Genomic DNA, 13,060 nt, shown 5'->3' on the forward strand with positions numbered 1-13,060 from the left:
AACAACCGCTCCTGCGCTGGGCAGGCAGAGAGCGGTAGCAGGGGTGACGGCGATGCAGGCTGTGTCGACCCGTCCCTCTCGGCGGTCCCGACCTCCAGAGCGCCTGAGTCCGGAGGTAGTCCCGCGGACACGGCGTCGCAGAGGGAGCCCGATCCCGGACGCTGCAGGCCAGGCAGCTGGGAGGACCGCCCCTTCCCAGGCCCTGCGTCCTGGCAGGAATCCCAGGCCGCGACGGGGTCCGGCGGTAAGCAGGGAGTCGCAGGCCGGGCTCCCTGTCACCCCTCCCCCATCAGATGGAAGATGTCGAGAGCAAGGTACGGCCGCCCCGCATGGTGATGTTCCGGCCAGGGGGCAGGCTTCGTCAGGATCGTCTAGACGGACGACTAGATCTGCAGCGACGTCGAGGCAACAGGTCCGGTCGGAAGTCTGGGTCCCGGCGGTCGGGCGGCAGGTTGCCGGCCCATCGGTCAGCGCGTCCTCATCCCCTTTCCGAAGAGGTCGTTGGGAGGGACAGTCGTCGGCGAGAGAAGAACTGGAGGAAGGTGAACTGGACGTCTATCGTCGAGGTCAGGATGGTCCGGCTGACGGGAACACAGCGCCTGTGCAGCCCGGTGAGTGTATAACTCCATTATTGTCTTATCCAGCGATTTTTATGTCGGGTGTCGGCGGGGGGGCTGCTAGCATAGCATCGGGGGCCGGTAGTGGCGCGGGCGGACGCGACGGAGCGGGTTTGGCAGATTTAGTGGGTTGCTTACGGGAGCTGGTGGGGCGCCTGGATAGGGCCGCGGCGCCGGTAGTAACGGAAGTGTCCCCTGCGGTAGTTTGGGAAGGCCCCAGGGAAGTGGGATCGTTGCAGGCGCGTCCTGTGGTGGCGGTTAGAGAGGCGGTCGCGGTGTCGGTGCAGACTGAGGCACAGAAGGACGGCGATCGAGTGCGCATGGACGATCGTGCTCGGGGGGAGGTGTATGTTTGTTTTGAGGGTCCGTTGGGGGCGCATTTAAAGCAGGAGGTGCGTGATCGGATCTGGAAAGATGAATATGTTGAAATTTTTTCTCTCTTGCCGCTGGCTAAATTCAATTTGGATAAGAGCAAGCGGGATGAGAGTAAAAAGGACGAGGAGGAACGGCGGCGGTATAGGCTTATCCCGCAGACGTTCGTTAATTGGTCGCAGGCGTTCGCCATATTGGCTAGTGTGATAGGGGAAAAGGCGCCGGAAAATTGTTCGGCGTTATTTTGTTATTTTGATGCTATTGGGGAGGCTCATAGGGCGTATGGGGGTCAGGCGTGGCTGCGATATGATGAGCAATTCCGTCAGCGGAAGGCGGTTCGGCCGGCGATTCGGTGGGACCAGAAGGATATTGCTCTCTGGTTACGGGTTACGGCTCCGGTTAGGCAGCCCTTTCCCGGGAGCGGTGGCCAGGGAGGCCAGACTAGTCAGAGTGGACCAAGCGGCGGGGGAAAGGCGGGGTTTTGCTGGCAATTCAATGAAGGCCAGTGCAAGTTCGGGGCCACGTGCAAGTTCAAGCACGTGTGCTCCGAGTGTAATGGGGCATCACACGGGGCGGCAAAATGTCTGCGGAAAAAGAGGTCCGGGAACCAGCACGGGGCTGGTCAAGGGGGTGTCGCCGGTGAGGGTGGAAAGGATGGCCCCTTATCTAAATGAGTATCCGGATAGGGCGGCAGCTAAGTTGCTTTATGAAGGGTTTAGTGTTGGTTTTGTTATTCCTCCGCCTCCTTATGAGGTTCCGGTTACGCGGAGAAATTTAAAATCGGCTTACTTGCATGCGGAAGTCGTGTCGGAAAAGTTGTTAAAAGAAGTTTCGTTGGGGCGCATGTCGGGGCCATTTGTGGAGTCGCCGGTGAAAGATTTAGTTGTGTCCCCTTTGGGTATTGTCCCTAAACGCGAGCCCGGAAAGTTTCGTTTGATTCAACATTTATCGTATCCCAAAGGTTCGTCGGTAAATGACGGGATTGATCACGAGTTGTGTTCCGTAGTTTATACCTCATTCGATAAGGCGGTGGGGTTAGTGCGGGCTGCGGGTCCGGGGGCGCTGCTAGCAAAAACCGACATCGAGGCGGCGTTCAGGTTGTTGCCGGTGCATCCAGAAAGCCAACGGCTGTTGGGTTGTTTTTGGAATGGGGCCTTTTACGTGGATCGGTGCCTTCCGATGGGGTGTTCTCTTTCTTGTGCATACTTCGAGGCGTTTAGTAGCTTCGTGGAGTGGGTAACGAGGGGAGTATCCGGGGTCGATTCGTTGATCCATTACTTAGATGATTTTTTGTGCGTTGGCCCGGGGGGTTCGCCGGTTTGCGGTAACTTGCTTCATGCCCTGCAGAAGGTGGCGAGGGATTTTGGGATCACTTTGGCGCCGGAAAAAAAGGAGGGCCCGGTAGCGACGATTTGTTTCTTGGGAATCGAAATTGACTCGGTGGCAATGGAGTGTCGGCTCCCGGCGGATAAGTTGGGTGCTTTGAGGCTGGAGGTGCGACGGGCTTGTAGAAGGAAGAAAATGTCGCTGAGGGAGCTTCAGTCGCTGCTGGGGAAGTTGAATTTCGCCTGCCGGATTATGCCGATGGGGAGGGTGTTTGGTAGAAGGTTGGCGGCGGCAACGGCGGGAGTGCGGGCGCCGCATCATTTTGTGAGGCTCAAGGAGGAGCACCGAGCTGATCTTCAGGTTTGGGATGACTTCTTGGGCCAGTACAATGGTCGCTCGCTATGGATGGCCCCAGCGCAGGATACGAGTGATCTGAATATTTTCACGGATGCGGCTGGGGCGGGTGGCTTTGGAGCTTACGGGGGAGGTCCGTGGTGCGCAGGTCAATGGCCGGCTAGCTGGGTGTCCAGTGGATTGACGCGGAATCTGGCCCTGCTCGAGCTGTTTCCCATCGTGGTGGCGGCTACCATTTGGGGGGACAGGCTCAGGGATAAGAAGGTCCGTTTTTACTGCGACAACATGGGGGTGGTGCTTGCCATTAATAACATCACGGCGTCCTCTCCTCCGGTAGTTCAATTGTTGCGACATTTAGTGTTGGTGTGTTTGTCGCTGAACGCGTGGGTGGTGGCGGTGCATGTCCCGGGTGTACGGAATTGTGTTGCTGATGCTCTTTCTCGCTCGCAGTGGGACCGGTTTCGGCAATTGGCCCCGGGAGCGGAACGTCTCGGTTTGGCGTGTCCGGATCATCTATGGGATCTGGTATCGGTCCCGTAGAGCAGCTGTTACAAAGGTCTTTGGCGCGCACGACGTGGAGGGCTTATGCTGCTTGTTGGAGGCAGTGGGAGGAGTGGGTAAGAGAGTTGGGTGATGTTAATACGGATAGAGACAGGTTGGTGGCACTTTTGTATTGGTTAGGGGATGCCTGGGAGGGGGGGTTTTCAGTAGCGAAGGTGAACCGGTTTATATCCGCGGTGGCGTTTGGGCTTAAGTTGCGGGGCTTGCGGGATGTATCGAAGGAATTTCTGGTATCGCAGGCTTTGAAGGGGTTGCGCAGAGGTAGGGTGGAGGCGGATAGTAGAAGGCCGGTGTCGTTTGCTTTGCTGGGCTTGTTGGGCGGTTCATTGGCATCGGTATGTCGTTCTTCAGATGAAATGGATTTGTTTCGGTTGGCTTTCTCGTTGGCGTTCTTCGGAGCATTTAGAATAGGTGAGTTGGTGTCGCCAAGTACTAAACAGGCAGGGGGGCTGAGATCTGGGGAGGTGAGCCTTTTTGCAGATCGGTTGGAGGTATGGTTGCGTAGATCAAAAACTGACCAATTAGGGAAGGGAAAACTGATAGTTTTGTTCGCTCTCCCGGGGTCGGTCATGTGCCCAGTAGAGTGCATGCGGGGTTTTACAAAAAACAGGGGGTCTCCAGATTTGCCTTTGTTACGTCATGTGGACGGGTCGTTCTTGTCCAGGTTTCAGTTTGGAGCTGTTTTTAAAAAATGTTTGACGGCGGTTGGGGTTGCGGCAGGCTCATATTCATCTCATTCCTTCCGGATTGGCGCAGCAACGGAAGCAGGGCGCTGGGGGTTGGATGATGAGGGGGTGAGGCGTATTGGTCGTTGGGAGTCAAAAAGGTTTAAGTCCTATGTCCGCCCCCATATGTTGTAATTTTGTTGTTTATGCTTGCAAATGTTATATGGTGGTGCCTAACTGTGTTTTCCGTTTCAGATTCGCCTCCTTGTCTGGTGTGGTTGATGGGTCATTCGTACGTGCACTGGGGGGCTTTGAGGGCGGACGTCCGCCCGGATGGTCGCCAGTTGCGCATTCCGCGACAGGATGCGGTTGTGCATTGGCTGGGGTTTAGAGGTATGTCGTGGAACAGGGTGTTGGCGGAATTCCAGACATATGTGCGGCTTGATAGGGTTCCGGAGGTTTTAGTGTTGCACGTGGGTGGGAATGACTTAGGAGTCCGCCCTTTTCGTGAGTTGGTGCGGGATATCAAACATGATTTGTTGTGTTTGTGGGTATCTTATCCCAAGTTGGTGGTAGTGTGGTCGGACATAGTCCCAAGGAAGCATTGGCGGTTAGCTAGATCGGTGGAGAGAGTCAATAAAGCTCGGATAAAAGTTAACCGGGCGGTGTCCCGTTTTGTGGCAAAGAACGGGGGCATTTGCGTGAGGCATAGGGATTTGGAGTCAGGATTGGGGAATTTCTGGAGGAGTGACGGGGTTCATCTGACCGAGGTTGGCATTGATATTTGGAGCTTGGCTATAGCAGAAGGCATAGAAAGGGCGGTGGTGGTGTGGAGGAACTCACAGGCTTAAGGTGGTCAAGGCCTGTTTCGCGGTGGCGGGGGGAGTCCTTGAGGCCAGTCAGTACAAAATGGTGGGGGGGTCGCATCGGGGGTATGCGTCCCCCAAAAAAGGTACATGGTTGAAGACTTCATCGGGTGTTATCCCTTTGAAGTGGTCTTCTGGTAGAAGGTATGTCACTTGAAGGCTTCATCGGGTGTTATCCCTTTGAAGTGGACTTCTAGTGGTCGGTATATCACTTGAGGGCTTCAACGGGTGTTATCCCCTTGAAGTGGACTTCTAGTGGTTGGAGCCATCTGCAGAGGTGAACGGTGCTTCCGAGCTGGTTTACGGCTGGAGGTAATTAGTGGTTTGCAGATGGCTAATTCGGTGTGTTCTTGAAAGGAACATCTGAAGGGGCTTCAAGGACTTCCTCTGCTCGGGTTAATGTTAACGTTTAATTGTTATTTATGATTCTGACCCATGTTGGGTCATGTGAATTATTAGGAGGAATTCTCTGGTGGATTCCTAACTAGTTATCCGAATGTTTCGGATTTAAATTGTTTTTATAAAACTGTGAAATTAATAAACGGCTGCTGTGGCCATTTCACATCCAACCTCGGTGTCATGTGTCGTTACTAAATGGGGGTGGGGGATAGTATGGTTTAAGGTTAACACACGACTCTACCTAGGCAGGTCAAGAAGAGGCTGGACGCAGCTGCAGGCTTGAGGGAAGCCGACATGACCGTCCTGGTAGGGAAAGGGTTAATGTTAAGAGGTGAGGGAAAGGTGAAGGAGCTGAAGGAGGGACGGGGAGGAGCTAGGGGGGACGGGGGGGCCGTTACTGCGCTTCCCGCTGTTTCTCGGCATTGAGCCGGAAGCAGCGGGAGGAGTAATACACAAGAAGCAAAGCTCCCACCCTCCCACCCTTGTTTTGTTACTCCTTAGGTCTTCTGTACGTCCGTATATGAGCGTTGTGTTTTATTTTGTGTGTTTATTTAACATGTTTTTCTTTTTTCCGGAGTAGGTTCTGTTGTCATGGCAGCTGGCGGGGGGAGTCCTTGAGGCCAGTCAGTACAAAATGGTGGGGGGGTCGCATCGGGGGTATGCGTCCCCCAAAAAAGGTACATGGTTGAAGACTTCATCGGGTGTTATCCCTTTGAAGTGGTCTTCTGGTAGAAGGTATGTCACTTGAAGGCTTCATCGGGTGTTATCCCTTTGAAGTGGACTTCTAGTGGTCGGTATATCACTTGAGGGCTTCAACGGGTGTTATCCCCTTGAAGTGGACTTCTAGTGGTTGGAGCCATCTGCAGAGGTGAACGGTGCTTCCGAGCTGGTTTACGGCTGGAGGTAATTAGTGGTTTGCAGATGGCTAATTCGGTGTGTTCTTGAAAGGAACATCTGAAGGGGCTTCAAGGACTTCCTCTGCTCGGGTTAATGTTAACGTTTAATTGTTATTTATGATTCTGACCCATGTTGGGTCATGTGAATTATTAGGAGGAATTCTCTGGTGGATTCCTAACTAGTTATCCGAATGTTTCGGATTTAAATTGTTTTTATAAAACTGTGAAATTAATAAACGGCTGCTGTGGCCATTTCACATCCAACCTCGGTGTCATGTGTCGTTACTAAATGGGGGTGGGGGATAGTATGGTTTAAGGTTAACACACGACTCTACCTAGGCAGGTCAAGTACATTCCATCACATCCATCTAGTGTACACAGGTAGGTCCATTGTGGCGGGCAGGCGAGCGGGCGGGCTGCTTTATTGGCTGTTTGCTGTTCCCCTACTCCACTCCACTATTTGACTGTTGTGCTGCATCAATCAATCAATCAATCAATCAATCAATCAATCAATCAATCAATCAATCAATCAATCAGTGGCTGGCTCAGGTGCAGCTCTTTAACTTACCTAAAAGGGAGGGCGGAGAGAAGACAAGGAAGGTGAATGAGGTGTTCCAATGTGAAATGCCGGAAACACAGAAACACAGACGACACACAACAAGAGGTGGCAATCTATTCATTAATTGCATTTAATCAATGAGCTCATTATCACTCATGCATTGTCCAACAGGTGTTGAAATAATGGGATTAAAAGGGGAGATCCCTTCAGAAAGACAGAAACAATAGCAAAGACAAAAAACACTTTTGGAATCTGCTTTTAGTCAACACATAAGGAAAGGGTGCACCGGTCCTGGAAATACTGCAATACCAGGTCAATGCGTGGAGTGGACAGAGCAAGCTCTATTTCCATCTCCCTGTTCTAAAAATCCATTTAATATATGGTCCCCAGATAGGGGACGTATCAGATATTAAACTGATAAGAACAGATACTACACTTGATCTTAGCCAAAAGGCCGAGAAGCGATAACCCGAACGGGCCGCGCGTTGCCCGAGCCTGCCCGGTTCAGCCCTTGCAGCGATTCAGCCTACTTCTAGGCAATTCCATGGGGCCCTGCAGGCTCACACACTCACAGCTACACGGGAGGTGAATAAAGGCCGGAGAGGAAGCCAGACAGGATTTGCTTCTTTTGCTTGCACCACAATGCAGTGCTGAAAGAGGAGGAATCTACATAAAAACGCCTTCCTGGCAACGCCCAAATGCCCTGCTGCCATGCAGATAAACACTGGCAGCGGCAGCAAGTGCATGCCCACAGCCACCCCTTGTTCCTTCACACCTTGTATCAGCTGTAATCCAGTCCAGTCCAGTGCTGCCTGCTGAGCAGCACTGACCAACACTGCCTGGGCCCAGGCTTTTATCTCTGAGGCCCCATTATGATGTCAGAAAGCTGGCTCTGGAATCCTGAGGGCTCCACTATGACACGTGCAAAGTTCCGTCTGAACTTTATATAAGACGGTGAGGCTCAGTCAGTCACTCAGTGTTGCCTGAGAGGGCAACACTGCAACAGCCGGCCGCCAGGCTGTCTTTTTTTTGCACAGCTAGTTGCCTCCAGGAGGCCACAAGAGGGAGACAAGGGACTGCAAAATGGAAAATAGGCATCCACCAACTTTACAGACAACTTCTCCTTGCTCCTACAACCTCCATCCTTGCACAGTTTGTTATTCTTCTAGGTAACATAGTAACAAATCCAAATTGCTGCTCTCTTTGTAGGCAAGCAAGGCTTTGTTGCAACTGCAATTCTTACTTCTTCTTGAAATGTAGGGACGACAGTACATTCCATCACATCCATCTAGTGTACACAGGTAGGTCCATTGTGGCGGGCAGGCGAGCGGGCGGGCTGCTTTATTGGCTGTTTGCTGTTCCCCTACTCCACTCCACTATTTGACTGTTGTGCTGCATCAATCAATCAATCAATCAATCAATCAATCAATCAATCAATCAATCAATCAATCAGTGGCTGGCTCAGGTGCAGCTCTTTAACTTACCTAAAAGGGAGGGCGGAGAGAAGACAAGGAAGGTGAATGAGGTGTTCCAATGTGAAATGCCGGAAACACAGAAACACAGACGACACACAACAAGAGGTGGCAATCTATTCATTAATTGCATTTAATCAATGAGCTCATTATCACTCATGCATTGTCCAACAGGTGTTGAAATAATGGGATTAAAAGGGGAGATCCCTTCAGAAAGACAGAAACAATAGCAAAGACAAAAAACACTTTTGGAATCTGCTTTTAGTCAACACATAAGGAAAGGGTGCACCGGTCCTGGAAATACTGCAATACCAGGTCAATGCGTGGAGTGGACAGAGCAAGCTCTATTTCCATCTCCCTGTTCTAAAAATCCATTTAATATATGGTCCCCAGATAGGGGACGTATCAGATATTAAACTGATAAGAACAGATACTACACTTGATCTTAGCCAAAAGGCCGAGAAGCGATAACCCGAACGGGCCGCGCGTTGCCCGAGCCTGCCCGATACTGCTGTTCAGCCCTTGCAGCGATTCAGCCTACTTCTAGGCAATTCCATGGGGCCCTGCAGGCTCACACACTCACAGCTACACGGGAGGTGAATAAAGGCCGGAGAGGAAGCCAGACAGGATTTGCTTCTTTTGCTTGCACCACAATGCAGTGCTGAAAGAGGAGGAATCTACATAAAAACACCTTCCTGGCAACGCCCAAATGCCCTGCTGCCATGCAGATAAACACTGGCAGCGGCAGCAAGTGCATGCCCACAGCCACCCCTTGTTCCTTCACACCTTGTATCAGCTGTAATCCAGTCCAGTCCAGTGCTGCCTGCTGAGCAGCACTGACCAACACTGCCTGGGCCCAGGCTTTTATCTCTGAGGCCCCATTATGATGTCAGAAAGCTGGCTCTGGAATCCTGAGGGCTCCACTATGACACGTGCAAAGTTCCGTCTGAACTTTATATAAGACGGTGAGGCTCAGTCAGTCACTCAGTGTTGCCTGAGAGGGCAACACTGCAACAGCCGGCCGCCAGGCTGTCTTTTTTTTGCACAGCTAGTTGCCTCCAGGAGGCCACAAGAGGGAGACAAGGGACTGCAAAATGGAAAATAGGCATCCACCAACTTTACAGACAACTTCTCCTTGCTCCTACAACCTCCATCCTTGCACAGTTTGTTATTCTTCTAGGTAACATAGTAACAAATCCAAATTGCTGCTCTCTTTGTAGGCAAGCAAGGCTTTGTTGCAACTGCAATTCTTACTTCTTCTTGAAATGTAGGGACGACAGTACATTCCATCACATCCATCTAGTGTACACAGGTAGGTCCATTGTGGCGGGCAGGCGAGCGGGCGGGCTGCTTTATTGGCTGTTTGCTGTTCCCCTACTCCACTCCACTATTTGACTGTTGTGCTGCATCAATCAATCAATCAATCAATCAATCAATCAATCAATCAATCAATCAATCAATCAGTGGCTGGCTCAGGTGCAGCTCTTTAACTTACCTAAAAGGGAGGGCGGAGAGAAGACAAGGAAGGTGAATGAGGTGTTCCAATGTGAAATGCCGGAAACACAGAAACACAGACGACACACAACAAGAGGTGGCAATCTATTCATTAATTGCATTTAATCAATGAGCTCATTATCACTCATGCATTGTCCAACAGGTGTTGAAATAATGGGATTAAAAGGGGAGATCCCTTCAGAAAGACAGAAACAATAGCAAAGACAAAAAACACTTTTGGAATCTGCTTTTAGTCAACACATAAGGAAAGGGTGCACCGGTCCTGGAAATACTGCAATACCAGGTCAATGCGTGGAGTGGACAGAGCAAGCTCTATTTCCATCTCCCTGTTCTAAAAATCCATTTAATATATGGTCCCCAGATAGGGGACGTATCAGATATTAAACTGATAAGAACAGATACTACACTTGATCTTAGCCAAAAGGCCGAGAAGCGATAACCCGAACGGGCCGCGCGTTGCCCGAGCCTGCCCGATACTGCTGTTCAGCCCTTGCAGCGATTCAGCCTACTTCTAGGCAATTCCATGGGGCCCTGCAGGCTCACACACTCACAGCTACACGGGAGGTGAATAAAGGCCGGAGAGGAAGCCAGACAGGATTTGCTTCTTTTGCTTGCACCACAATGCAGTGCTGAAAGAGGAGGAATCTACATAAAAACGCCTTCCTGGCAACGCCCAAATGCCCTGCTGCCATGCAGATAAACACTGGCAGCGGCAGCAAGTGCATGCCCACAGCCACCCCTTGTTCCTTCACACCTTGTATCAGCTGTAATCCAGTCCAGTCCAGTGCTGCCTGCTGAGCAGCACTGACCAACACTGCCTGGGCCCAGGCTTTTATCTCTGAGGCCCCATTATGATGTCAGAAAGCTGGCTCTGGAATCCTGAGGGCTCCACTATGACACGTGCAAAGTTCCGTCTGAACTTTATATAAGACGGTGAGGCTCAGTCAGTCACTCAGTGTTGCCTGAGAGGGCAACACTGCAACAGCCGGCCGCCAGGCTGTCTTTTTTTTGCACAGCTAGTTGCCTCCAGGAGGCCACAAGAGGGAGACAAGGGACTGCAAAATGGAAAATAGGCATCCACCAACTTTACAGACAACTTCTCCTTGCTCCTACAACCTCCATCCTTGCACAGTTTGTTATTCTTCTAGGTAACATAGTAACAAATCCAAATTGCTGCTCTCTTTGTAGGCAAGCAAGGCTTTGTTGCAACTGCAATTCTTACTTCTTCTTGAAATGTAGGGACGACAGTACATTCCATCACATCCATCTAGTGTACACAGGTAGGTCCATTGTGGCGGGCAGGCGAGCGGGCGGGCTGCTTTATTGGCTGTTTGCTGTTCCCCTACTCCACTCCACTATTTGACTGTTGTGCTGCATCAATCAATCAATCAATCAATCAATCAATCAATCAATCAATCAATCAATCAATCAGTGGCTGGCTCAGGTGCAGCTCTTTAACTTACCTAAAAGGGAGGGCGGAGAGAAGACAAGGAAGGTGAATGAGGTGTTCCAATGTGAAATGCCGGAAACACAGAAACACAGACGACACACAACAAGAGGTGGCAATCTATTCATTAATTGCATTTAATCAATGAGCTCATTATCACTCATGCATTGTCCAACAGGTGTTGAAATAATGGGATTAAAAGGGGAGATCCCTTCAGAAAGACAGAAACAATAGCAAAGACAAAAAACACTTTTGGAATCTGCTTTTAGTCAACACATAAGGAAAGGGTGCACCGGTCCTGGAAATACTGCAATACCAGGTCAATGCGTGGAGTGGACAGAGCAAGCTCTATTTCCATCTCCCTGTTCTAAAAATCCATTTAATATATGGTCCCCAGATAGGGGACGTATCAGATATTAAACTGATAAGAACAGATACTACACTTGATCTTAGCCAAAAGGCCGAGAAGCGATAACCCGAACGGGCCGCGCGTTGCCCGAGCCTGCCCGATACTGCTGTTCAGCCCTTGCAGCGATTCAGCCTACTTCTAGGCAATTCCATGGGGCCCTGCAGGCTCACACACTCACAGCTACACGGGAGGTGAATAAAGGCCGGAGAGGAAGCCAGACAGGATTTGCTTCTTTTGCTTGCACCACAATGCAGTGCTGAAAGAGGAGGAATCTACATAAAAACGCCTTCCTGGCAACGCCCAAATGCCCTGCTGCCATGCAGATAAACACTGGCAGCGGCAGCAAGTGCATGCCCACAGCCACCCCTTGTTCCTTCACACCTTGTATCAGCTGTAATCCAGTCCAGTCCAGTGCTGCCTGCTGAGCAGCACTGACCAACACTGCCTGGGCCCAGGCTTTTATCTCTGAGGCCCCATTATGATGTCAGAAAGCTGGCTCTGGAATCCTGAGGGCTCCACTATGACACGTGCAAAGTTCCGTCTGAACTTTATATAAGACGGTGAGGCTCAGTCAGTCACTCAGTGTTGCCTGACCGGCCGCCAGGCTGTCTTTTTTTTGCACAGCTAGTTGCCTCCAGGAGGCCACAAGAGGGAGACAAGGGACTGCAAAATGGAAAATAGGCATCCACCAACTTTACAGACAACTTCTCCTTGCTCCTACAACCTCCATCCTTGCACAGTTTGTTATTCTTCTAGGTAACATAGTAACAAATCCAAATTGCTGCTCTCTTTGTAGGCAAGCAAGGCTTTGTTGCAACTGCAATTCTTACTTCTTCTTGAAATGTAGGGACGACAGTACATTCCATCACATCCATCTAGTGTACACAGGTAGGTCCATTGTGGCGGGCAGGCGAGCGGGCGGGCTGCTTTATTGGCTGTTTGCTGTTCCCCTACTCCACTCCACTATTTGACTGTTGTGCTGCATCAATCAATCAATCAATCAATCAATCAATCAATCAATCAATCAAGTGGCTGGCTCAGGTGCAGCTCTTTAACTTACCTAAAAGGGAGGGCGGAGAGAAGACAAGGAAGGTGAATGAGGTGTTCCAATGTGAAATGCCGGAAACACAGAAACACAGACGACACACAACAAGAGGTGGCAATCTATTCATTAATTGCATTTAATCAATGAGCTCATTATCACTCATGCATTGTCCAACAGGTGTTGAAATAATGGGATTAAAAGGGGAGATCCCTTCAGAAAGACAGAAACAATAGCAAAGACAAAAAACACTTTTGGAATCTGCTTTTAGTCAACACATAAGGAAAGGGTGCACCGGTCCTGGAAATACTGCAATACCAGGTCAATGCGTGGAGTGGACAGAGCAAGCTCTATTTCCATCTCCCTGTTCTAAAAATCCATTTAATATATGGTCCCCAGATAGGGGACGTATCAGATATTAAACTGATAAGAACAGATACTACACTTGATCTTAGCCAAAAGGCCGAGAAGCGATAACCCGAACGGGCCGCGCGTTGCCCGAGCCTGCCCGATACTGCTGTTCAGCCCTTGCAGCGATTCAGCCTACTTCTAGGCAATTC

General features: G+C 50.6%; 5 non-coding genes across 5 annotated transcripts; all 5 read right to left on the minus strand.

Moving 5' to 3' along the window:
* Window positions 1–6,890: 6,890 nt before the first annotated feature.
* Window positions 6,891–7,081, minus strand: LOC142690490 (U2 spliceosomal RNA). The gene has a single exon (XR_012859258.1). It is a non-coding gene; the product is annotated as a U2 spliceosomal RNA (small nuclear RNA).
* A 1,284-nt stretch (window positions 7,082–8,365) lies between these two features.
* LOC142690491 (U2 spliceosomal RNA) lies at window positions 8,366–8,556 on the minus strand. The gene has a single exon (XR_012859259.1). It is a non-coding gene; the product is annotated as a U2 spliceosomal RNA (small nuclear RNA).
* Window positions 8,557–9,848: 1,292 nt separating this feature from the next.
* LOC142690492 (U2 spliceosomal RNA) lies at window positions 9,849–10,039 on the minus strand. Its single transcript, XR_012859260.1, has one exon. It is a non-coding gene; the product is annotated as a U2 spliceosomal RNA (small nuclear RNA).
* Window positions 10,040–11,331: 1,292 nt separating this feature from the next.
* On the minus strand, window positions 11,332–11,522 carry LOC142690494 (U2 spliceosomal RNA). The gene has a single exon (XR_012859262.1). It is a non-coding gene; the product is annotated as a U2 spliceosomal RNA (small nuclear RNA).
* A 1,262-nt stretch (window positions 11,523–12,784) lies between these two features.
* On the minus strand, window positions 12,785–12,975 carry LOC142690495 (U2 spliceosomal RNA). Its single transcript, XR_012859263.1, has one exon. It is a non-coding gene; the product is annotated as a U2 spliceosomal RNA (small nuclear RNA).
* Between the last annotated feature and the right edge of the window lie 85 nt (window positions 12,976–13,060).

Source organism: Rhinoderma darwinii (genome assembly GCF_050947455.1).
Source record: "Rhinoderma darwinii isolate aRhiDar2 chromosome 5 unlocalized genomic scaffold, aRhiDar2.hap1 SUPER_5_unloc_34, whole genome shotgun sequence".
NCBI lineage: Eukaryota > Metazoa > Chordata > Amphibia > Anura > Rhinodermatidae > Rhinoderma > Rhinoderma darwinii.